This window comes from Melanerpes formicivorus, unplaced genomic scaffold (genome assembly GCF_026170545.1).
Source record: "Melanerpes formicivorus ecotype bairdi unplaced genomic scaffold, bMelFor1.0.p_v2 SCAF_262, whole genome shotgun sequence".
NCBI classification, from domain to species: Eukaryota; Metazoa; Chordata; class Aves; order Piciformes; family Picidae; genus Melanerpes; species Melanerpes formicivorus.
In genome coordinates, this window is record NW_027142614.1 from 258,004 (window position 1) to 267,500 (window position 9,497).

A 9,497-nucleotide genomic window follows, 5' to 3' on the forward strand; every position below is an offset into this window, starting at 1 on the left:
CCCTGACCGCCTCCCCCCCCGCCCCCGTTGCCGGTTTGCGCGGCGCCCCCCCCTCCCGACGTTGCCTCTTGCCGCTACCCCCGCCCCCCCCCGCTGCCGGTTTGCGCGGAGCCCCCCCTCCCGACGTTGCCTCTTGCCGCTACCCCCCGCCCCCCCCCGCTGCCGGTTTGCGCGGAGCTCCCCCTTCCCGCCGTTGCCTCTTGCCGCTACCCCCCGCCCCCCCCCCGCTGCCGGTTTGCGCGGAGCCCCCCCTTCCCGCCGTTGCCTCTTGCCGCTACCCCCGCCCCCCCCCCGCTGCCGGTTTGCGCGGAGCCCCCCCTTCCCGCCGTTGCCTCTTGCCGCTACCCCCCGCCCCCCCCCCGCTGCCGGTTTGCGCGGAGCCCCCCCTTCCCGCCGTTGCCTCTTGCCGCTACCCCCGCCCCCCCCCCGCTGCCGGTTTGCGCGGAGGCCCCCCTTCCCGCCGTTGCCTCTTGCCGTTACCCCCGCCCCCCCCCCGCTGCCGGTTTGCGCGGAGCGCCCCCGCCTGCCGTTGCCTCTCGCCGCGGCCACCACCGCCCCCTCCACACCCCCGGGCCCCCGTTACCGGTTTGCGCGGAGCCCCCCCTCCCGACGTTGCCTCTTGCCGCTGCTGCCACCCCCAGCTCCCCACACCCCCCGGCTCCCGTTAGCGGTTTGCGCGGAGCCCCCCCCTTCCCGCCGTTGCCTCTTGCCGCTACCCCCGCCCCCCCCCCCCCGCTGCCGGTTTGCGCGGAGCCCCCCCGCCTGCCGTTGCCTCTTGCCGCGGCCGCCACCGCCCCCCCCCACACCCCCCGGCCCCCGTTACCGGTTTGCGCGGAGCCCCCCCTCCCGACGTTGCCTCTTGCCGCTGCTGCCACCCCCAGCTCCCCACACCCCCCGGCTCCCGTTAGCGGTTTGCGCGGAGCCCCCCCTTCCCCCCTTCGCGGGCTGCCGCTTCCCTCCCGGGCTGCCCGGCTGCTCTCTAACCCCTGCGACCGAGGCGGCGCTGTTAGGGCGGCCGTGCCGGTGCCCCTTGCCGCAGCTAGCCTCTCGCCGCTGCCCCTCCCGTCCGTCGTCCCCCGTCCCCAAAAACTTGCTGCTCTCCACGCTGGAGCCTGCACGGGGGAGGTTGCGCTCCGCTCCTCCGGCCCTAAAGCCGCCCTCGCCCGCCCCCCCGGCTTGCCGCTTGGCTCGGCTGCCCGCCCGCCCGCTAATCCCCCCAACGCCCCCACCCCAAAAACACCCCAGCCCTACCGCATGCCGCTCCCCCTCTCCCCGCTCTCGCTGACCGCTGCCACCCCCCCCCCACCCCTCCCCCCCGAAACAAACCCCCCAGCCCTACCGCATGCCGCTCCCCCTCTCTCCCTAGCCTGCCCCCCCCGCCGTCGCTTGCTGCCGCCGCCGCCGCCGCCGCCGCCGCCGCCGGGACCCGCCTCGGTCTGGTGGCGCGCGCTCGGAGATCCCCGGCTACCCGTCCGTCCGTCCCTCCCTCCCGCCCCGCCCCGGGGGAGGGCCCGGGGCAGCGCGGGCAGGCGGGGAGCAAAAAAAGGCGCGGGCGCCAAAAAAACGTCGGGGTCCCGGGGTGGCGGAGGGGGGCGGCGGCGGGGGCGGCGGCGGGTACACGGCGCCGGGTCCAGGGCGCCGGGTCCAGCCCGTCCCGGGGCGGGGACAGGTGGTGTCGTCCGTCCCCGCCCCCGTAACCTGCTCTGAAGCATCCGCTTCCCGCCGCGGTTCGCCCTCCACCCCCCCGCCGCACACGCAGCTGCCGCTTCCCGCCGCCTCTGCCCCCCGCCCCGGGATCAACCACCCGCCGGGTCCAGCCGGTCCCGGTCCCGGGAACCTGCTCCCGGGGCCAGCCGGAGCCACGCCCCCTCCTCTGACGCTTCCAGCTGCCGCCTCCCCTCCCACCCCCCAAACTCACACTGGCCCTCGCCGGCCCGCCCACCCGCCTACCTGCTTGCCCGCCGCCGCTGGGTGGCGTGCCGGACACTCTCGCACACAGGTACACAGACAGGGACACAGGGACACAGGCACTCAGGCACACAGGGACACAGGGACACAGGGACACAAGGACACAGGGACACAGGCACTCAGGCACTCAGGCACTCAGGGACACAGGGACACAGGGACACAGGCACTCAGGCACTCAGGGACACAGGGACACAGGGACACAGGGACACAGGGACACAGGGACACAGGCACTCAGGCACACAGGGACACAGGTGGCGGGCCGGAGGCCTCTCTCCACTGTGTGGCAGGGGTCCAAGAGCCACCCCAGCCCAACCCAGAGGGTCTTTTGCACCTCTCTAGAGGCCACCCAGAGACCCCAGGCCGCAGCAGAAGCCTCCCCCGCATGCTCTGCAGGCTTCCGACCCACCCCAGGCCGCACCAGAAGCCTCCCCCGCAAGCTCTGCAGGCTTCCGACCCACCCCAGGCCGCAGCAGAAGCCTCTCCCGCACGCTCTGCAGGCTTCTCAGCCACCCCAGGCCGCAGCAGAAGCCTCTCCCGCACGCTCTGCAGGCTTCTCAGCCACCCCAGGCCGCACCAGAAGCCTCCCCCGCACGCTCTGCAGGCTTCTCAGCCACCCCAGGCCGCACCAGAAGCCTCTCCCGCACGCTCTTCAGGCTTCTCAGCCACCCCAGGCCGCACCAGAAGCCTCCCCCGCACGCTCTGCAGGCTTCTCAGCCACCCCAGGCCGCACCAGAAGCCTCCCCCGCACGCTCTGCAGGCTTCTCAGCCACCCCAGGCCGCACCAGAAGCCTCCCCCGCACGCTCTGCAGGCTTCCCACCCACCCCAGGCCGCAGCAGAAGCCTCTCCCGCACGCCCTGCAGGCTTCTCAGCCACCCCAGGCCGCAGCAGAAGCCTCTCCCGCACGCTCTGCAGGCTTCTCAGCCACCCCAGGCCGCAGCAGAAGCCTCTCCCGCACGCTCTGCAGGCTTCTCAGCCACCCCAGGCCGCAGCAGAAGCCTCTCCCGCACGCTCTGCAGGCTTCTCAGCCACCCCAGGCCGCACCAGAAGCCTCTCCCGCACGCTCTGCAGGCTTCTCAGCCACCCCAGGCCGCACCAGAAGCCTCTCCCGCACGCTCTGCAGGCTTCTCAGCCACCCCAGGCCGCAGCAGAAGCCTCTCCCGCACGCTCTGCAGGCTTCTCAGCCACCCCAGGCCCCAACAGAAGCCTCTCCCGCACGCTCTGCAGGCTTCCGACCCACCCCAGGCCGCAGCAGAAGCCTCTCCCGCACGCTCTGCAGGCTTCCGTCCCACCCCAGGCCGCAGCAGAAGCCTCCCCCGCACGCTCTGCAGGCTTCTCAGCCACCCCAGGCCGCACCAGAAGCCTCCCCCGCACGCTCTGCAGGCTTCTCAGCCACCCCAGGCCGCAGCAGAAGCCTCCCCCGCACGCTCTGCAGGCTTCTCAGCCACCCCAGGCCGCAGCAGAAGCCTCCCCCGCACGCTCTGCAGGCTTCTCAGCCACCCCAGGCCGCAGCAGAAGCCTCTCCCGCACGCTCTGCAGGCTTCTCAGCCACCCCAGGCCCCAACAGAAGCCTCTCCCGCACGCTCTGCAGGCTTCCGACCCACCCCAGGCCGCAGCAGAAGCCTCTCCCGCACGCTCTGCAGGCTTCCGTCCCACCCCAGGCCGCAGCAGAAGCCTCCCCCGCACGCTCTGCAGGCTTCTCAGCCACCCCAGGCCGCACCAGAAGCCTCCCCCGCACGCTCTGCAGGCTTCTCAGCCACCCCAGGCCGCAGCAGAAGCCTCCCCCGCACGCTCTGCAGGCTTCTCAGCCACCCCAGGCCGCAGCAGAAGCCTCCCCCGCACGCTCTGCAGGCTTCTCAGCCACCCCAGGCCCCAACAGAAGCCTCTCCCGCACGCTCTGCAGGCCTCCGACCCACCCCAGGCCGCACCAGAAGCCTCCCCCGCACGCTCTGTAAGCTTCTGACCCACCCCAGGCCCCAACAGAAGCCTCCCCCGCACGCTCTGCAGGCTTCTCAGCCACCCCAGGCCGCAGCAGAAGCCTCTCCCGCACGCTCTGCAGGCTTCTCAGCCACCCCAGGCCGCAGCAGAAGCCTCTCCCGCACGCTCTGCAGGCTTCTCAGCCACCCCAGGCCGCAGCAGAAGCCTCTCCCGCACGCTCTGCAGGCTTCTCAGCCACCCCAGGCCGCACCAGAAGCCTCTCCCGCACGCTCTGCAGGCTTCCGACCCACCCCAGGCCGCACCAGAAGCCTCCCCCGCACGCTCTGCAGGCTTCTCCGCCACCACAGGCCGCACCAGAGGATCTTTTGCACCTCTCTGGACGCCACCCAGAGACTCCAGGCCGCACCAGAGGCCCCCCCCCCAACCATTTACAGGCTGCAGTGCCAGCCTAGGCCCCGCTGGCAGCCTCCCTTGTCTGCTTTGGAAGGCCTCCCATCCACTCCAGACCTGCCTGGAGGCCTCCCTCGACTGCTCCCGGGGCCCTCGAAGCCACCCTAGGCCTTTCTGGAGGACCTGCTCGACCGCTCGGGCGGCTTCTGACGCACCCTCGGCCATCCGGCGCCCAGCAGCTCCCAGGGCCAGGCACCGGCCTCCCCCTCCGGCCGCCCCTGGGGCCGGGGGTGGCTCGGACTCGGCGCCCCCAACGTGTCGTCCCGTCCCCCCCCGCCCCGCACCGCCGAACATTCGCTGCAGCCGAGGGCTTGCCGCTCGACGCCTACCCCACCCGCCCAGCCCCCCGCTGCGGCCCGGCGCTGCCCCGGCCGCTGCGCCCCGCCTCTCCTCGCTCCCCCCACCCGGCAACCGGCCGCCGGGCACGGCAAGTCCCAGGGCAGGGAACAGGTGCTGCCGGGACCCCGTGCTGGCTGCCGGCTTCCCGGGGCTGCCCCGGGCACGGACAGGTCGCCCCCCCCGCCCCGGCGAATGTTCACCGAACCGGCTGCCGGCTGCCTTCGAGCACCCCCCGCCCCCCGCCACTATCGTCCCCCCCGCCCCCCCCTCCGCCTCCGCTGCCGCTTCTCCCCGCACCGCCTCCACTGCCTCCCCCCGCCGCCAGCGAACGAGTCGCCGGATCCGTAGGGTGCCGGGAGCCCGAACGGCGAGCGGCTCCGGCTGCTGCCGGGACCGCGGGGCTTCGAGCCGGTCCGGCCGCGGCCGGGATCCGGGGCCGGACGATGGCTTCCCGGGCCGGTCCCGGTCGCCTCCCGGGTGACGTTCACCGAAGCGGCTGACGGCTGTCTTCGAGCCCCCCCCCCCCCTCCGCCTCCGCGGCCGCTTCTGCCCGCACCCCCTCCACTGCCTCCCCCCGCCGCCCGCGAACGAGTCGCCGGATCTGTAGGGTGCCGGGAGCACGAACGGCGAGCGGCTCCGGCTGCTGCCGGGACCGCGGGGATTCGAGCCGGTCCGGCCGCGGCCGGGACCCCCGTGCCGGAAGCCGGCATCCCGGGACGGCCCCGGGACGGCCCCGGTCGCCGGCCGGGTGACGTTCAGCGAAGCGGCTGACGGCTGTCTTCGAGCCCCCCCCCCCTCCGCCTCCGCTGCCGCTTCTGCCCGCACCCCCTCCACTGCCTCCCCCCGCCGCCGGCGAACGAGTCGGCGGATCCGTAGGGTGCCGGGAGCCCGAACGGCGAGCGGCTCCGGCTGCTGCCGGGACCGCGGGGATTCGAGCCGCTCCGGCCGCGGCCGGGACCCCGTGCCGGAAGCCGGCATCCCGGGACGGCCCCGGGACGGCCCCGGTCGCCGGCCGGGTGACGTTCAGCGAAGCGGCTGCCGCCAGTCTTTGGGCCTCCCCCGTGCCGGGGCCGCGGGGATTCGAGCCGGTCCGGCCGCGGCCGGGATCCCGGGCCGGACGATGGCTTCCCGGGCCGGTCCCGGTCGCCTCCCGGGTGACGTTCACCGAAGCGGCTGCCGGCTGTCTTCGAGCCCCCCCCCCCCCTCCGCCTCCGCTGCCGCTTCTGCCCGCACCCCCTCCACTGCCTCCCCCCGCCGCCGGCGAACGAGTCGCCGGATCTGTAGGGTGCCGGGAGCCCGAACGGCGAGCGGCTCCGGCTGCTGCCGGGACCGCGGGGATTCGAGCCGGTCCGGCCGCGGCCGGGACCCCGTGCCGGAAGCCGGCATCCCCGGACAGCCCCGGGACGGCCCCGGTCGCCGGCCGGGTGACGTTCACCGAAGCGGCTGCCGGCTGTCTTCGAGCCCCCCCCCCCTCCGCCTCCGCTGCCGCTTCTGCCCGCACCCCCTCCACTGCCTCCCCCCGCCGCCCGCGAACGAGTCGCCGGATCTGTAGGGTGCCGGGAGCCCGAACGGCGAGCGGCTCCGGCTGCTGCCGGGACCGCGGGGATTCGAGCCGGTCCGGCCGCGGCCGGGACCCCGTGCCGGAAGCCGGCATCCCGGGACGGCCCCGGGACGGCCCCGGTCGCCGGCCGGGTGACGTTCAGCGAAGCGGCTGCCGCCAGTCTTTGGGCCTCCCCCGTGCCGGGGCCGCGGGGCTTCGAGCCGGTCCGGCCGCGGCCGGGATCCGGGGCCGGACGATGGCTTCCCGGGCCGGTCCCGGTCGCCTCCCGGGTGACGTTCACCGAAGCGGCTGACGGCTGTCTTCGAGCCCCCCCCCCCCCTCCGCCTCCGCTGCCGCTTCTGCCCGCACCCCCTCCACTGCCTCCCCCCGCCGCCCGCGAACGAGTCGCCGGATCTGTAGGGTGCCGGGAGCCCGAACGGCGAGCGGCTCCGGCTGCTGCCGGGACCGCGGGGATTCGAGCCGCTCCGGCCGCGGCCGGGACCCCGTGCCGGAAGCCGGCATCCCGGGACGGCCCCGGGACGGCCCCGGTCGCCGGCCGGGTGACGTTCAGCGAAGCGGCTGCCGCCAGTCTTTGGGCCTCCCCCGTGCCGGGGCCGCGGGGATTCGAGCCGGTCCGGCCGCGGCCGGGATCCCGGGCCGGACGATGGCTTCCCGGGCCGGTCCCGGTCGCCTCCCGGGTGACGTTCACCGAAGCGGCTGACGGCTGTCTTCGAGCCCCCCCCCCCCCTCCGCCTCCGCTGCCGCTTCTGCCCGCACCCCCTCCACTGCCTCCCCCCGCCGCCCGCGAACGAGTCGCCGGATCTGTAGGGTGCCGGGAGCCCGAACGGCGAGCGGCTCCGGCTGCTGCCGGGACCGCGGGGATTCGAGCCGGTCCGGCCGCGGCCGGGACCCCGTGCCGGAAGCCGGCATCCCCGGACAGCCCCGGGACGGCCCCGGTCGCCGGCCGGGTGACGTTCACCGAAGCGGCTGCCGGCTGTCTTCGAGCCCCCCCCCCCCTCCGCCTCCGCTGCCGCTTCTGCCCGCACCCCCTCCACTGCCTCCCCCCGCCGCCGGCGAACGAGTCGGCGGATCCGTAGGGTGCCGGGAGCCCGAACGGCGAGCGGCTCCGGCTGCTGCCGGGACCGCGGGGCTTCGAGCCGCTCCGGCCGCGGCCGGGACCCCGTGCCGGAAGCCGGCATCCCGGGACGGCCCCGGGACGGCCCCGGTCGCCGGCCGGGTGACGTTCACCGAAGCGGCTGCCGGCTGTCTTCGAGCCCCCCCCCCCTCCGCCTCCGCTGCCGCTTCTCCCCGCACCCCCTCCACTGCCTCCCCCCGCCGCCGGCGAACGAGTAGGCGGATCCATACCGTCCCGAGAGCCCGAGGCGGCGGCACCCAGTGCGGGTCCGGCCGAGGCCGGGACCCCGTGCCTGTCGCAGGCTTCCCGGGACGGCCCCGGAACGGCCGCGGTCGCCGGCCGGGTGACGTTCTCCGAAGCGGCTGCCGGCTGTCTTCGAGCCCCCCCCCCCCCTCCGCCTCCGCTGCCGCTTCTGCCCGCACCTCCTTCACTGCCTCCCCCCGCCGCCGGCGAACGAGTCGGCGGATCCGTAGGGTGCCGGGAGCCCGAACGGCGAGCGGCTCCGGCTGCTGCCGGGACCGCGGGGATTCGAGCCGCTCCGGCCGCGGCCGGGACCCCGTGCCGGATGCCGGCATCCCGGGACGGCCCCGGGACGGCCCCGGTCGCCGGCCGGGTGACGTTCAGCGAAGCGGCTGCCGCCAGTCTTTGGGCCTCCCCCGTGCCGGGGCCGCGGGGCTTCGAGTCGGTCCGGCCGCGGCTGGGACCCCGTGCCTGTCGCAGGCTTCCCGGGACGGCCCCGGAACGGCCGCGGTCGCCGGCCGGGTGACGTTCACCGAGGCGACTGCCGGCTGTCTTCGAGCCCCCCCCCCCCCTGCCGGAGCCGCGGGGATACGAGCCGGTCCGGCCGCGGCCGGGACCCCGTGCCGGAAGCCGGCATCCCGGGACGGCCCCGGGACGGCCCCGATCGCCTCCTGGGTGACGTTCACCGAAGCGGCTGCCGGCTGTCTTCGAGCCCCCCCCCCTCCGCCTCCGCTGCCGCTTCTCCCCGCACCCCCTCCACTGCCTCCCCCCGCCGCCCGCGAACGAGTCGCCGGATCTGTAGGGGGCCGGGAGCCCGAGGCGGCGAGCGGCTCCGGCTGCTGCCGGGACCGCGAGGCTTCGAGCCGGTCCGGCCGCGGCCGGGATCTCGTGCCGAACGTCGTCTTCCCGGGACGGTCCCGGGAGGGCCCCAGTCTCCTCCCGGGTGACGTTCACCGAAGCGGCTGCCGGCTGTCTTCGAGCCCCCACCCCTGCCGTGGCCGCGGGGATTCGCCCCGGTCCGGCAGCTGACGGTTCCCTGTGTCGGACGCCGGCTTCCCGGGACTGCCCCGGGACAGCCCCGGTCGCCTCCCGGGTGACGTTCACCGAAGCTGCTGCCGCCTGTCTTTGTCCCCCCCCCCCGTGCTCTCCCTCAGGCGGGAGGTAGACGTGCTCTCCCTCGGCGAGTAGACGTGCTCTCTCTCGGCGAGTAGACGTGCTCTCCCTCGGCGAGTAGACGTGCTCTCCCTCGGCGAGTAGACGTGCTCTCCCTCGGCGAGTAGACGTGCTCTCCCTGGGCGAGTAGACGTGCTCTCCCTGGGCGAGTAGACGTGCTCTCCCTCGGCGAGTAGACGTGCTCTCCCTCGGCGAGTAGACGTGCTCTCCCTGGGCGAGTAGACGTGCTCTCCCTCGGCGAGTAGACGTGCTCTCCCTGGGCGAGTAGACGTGCTCTCCCTGGGCGAGTAGACGTGCTCTCCCTGGGCGAGTAGACGTGCTCTCCCTGGGCGAGTAGACGTGCTCTCCCTGGGCGAGTAGACGTGCTCTCCCTGGGCGAGTAGACGTGCTCTCCCTGGGCGAGTAGACGTGCTCTCCCTGGGCGAGTAGACGTGCTCTCCCTGGGCGAGTAGACGTGCTCTCCCTGGGCGAGTAGACGTGCTCTCCCTGGGCGAGTAGACGTGCTCTCCCTGGGCGAGTAGACGTGCTCTCCCTGGGCGAGTAGACGTGCTCTCCCTCGGCGAGTAGACGTGCTCTCCCTGGGCGAGTAGACGTGCTCTCCCTGGGCGAGTAGACGTGCTCTCCCTGGGCGAGTAGACGTGCTCTCCCTGGGCGAGTAGACGTGCTCTCCCTCGGCGAGTAGACGTGCTCTCCCTCGGCGAGTAGACGTGCTCTCC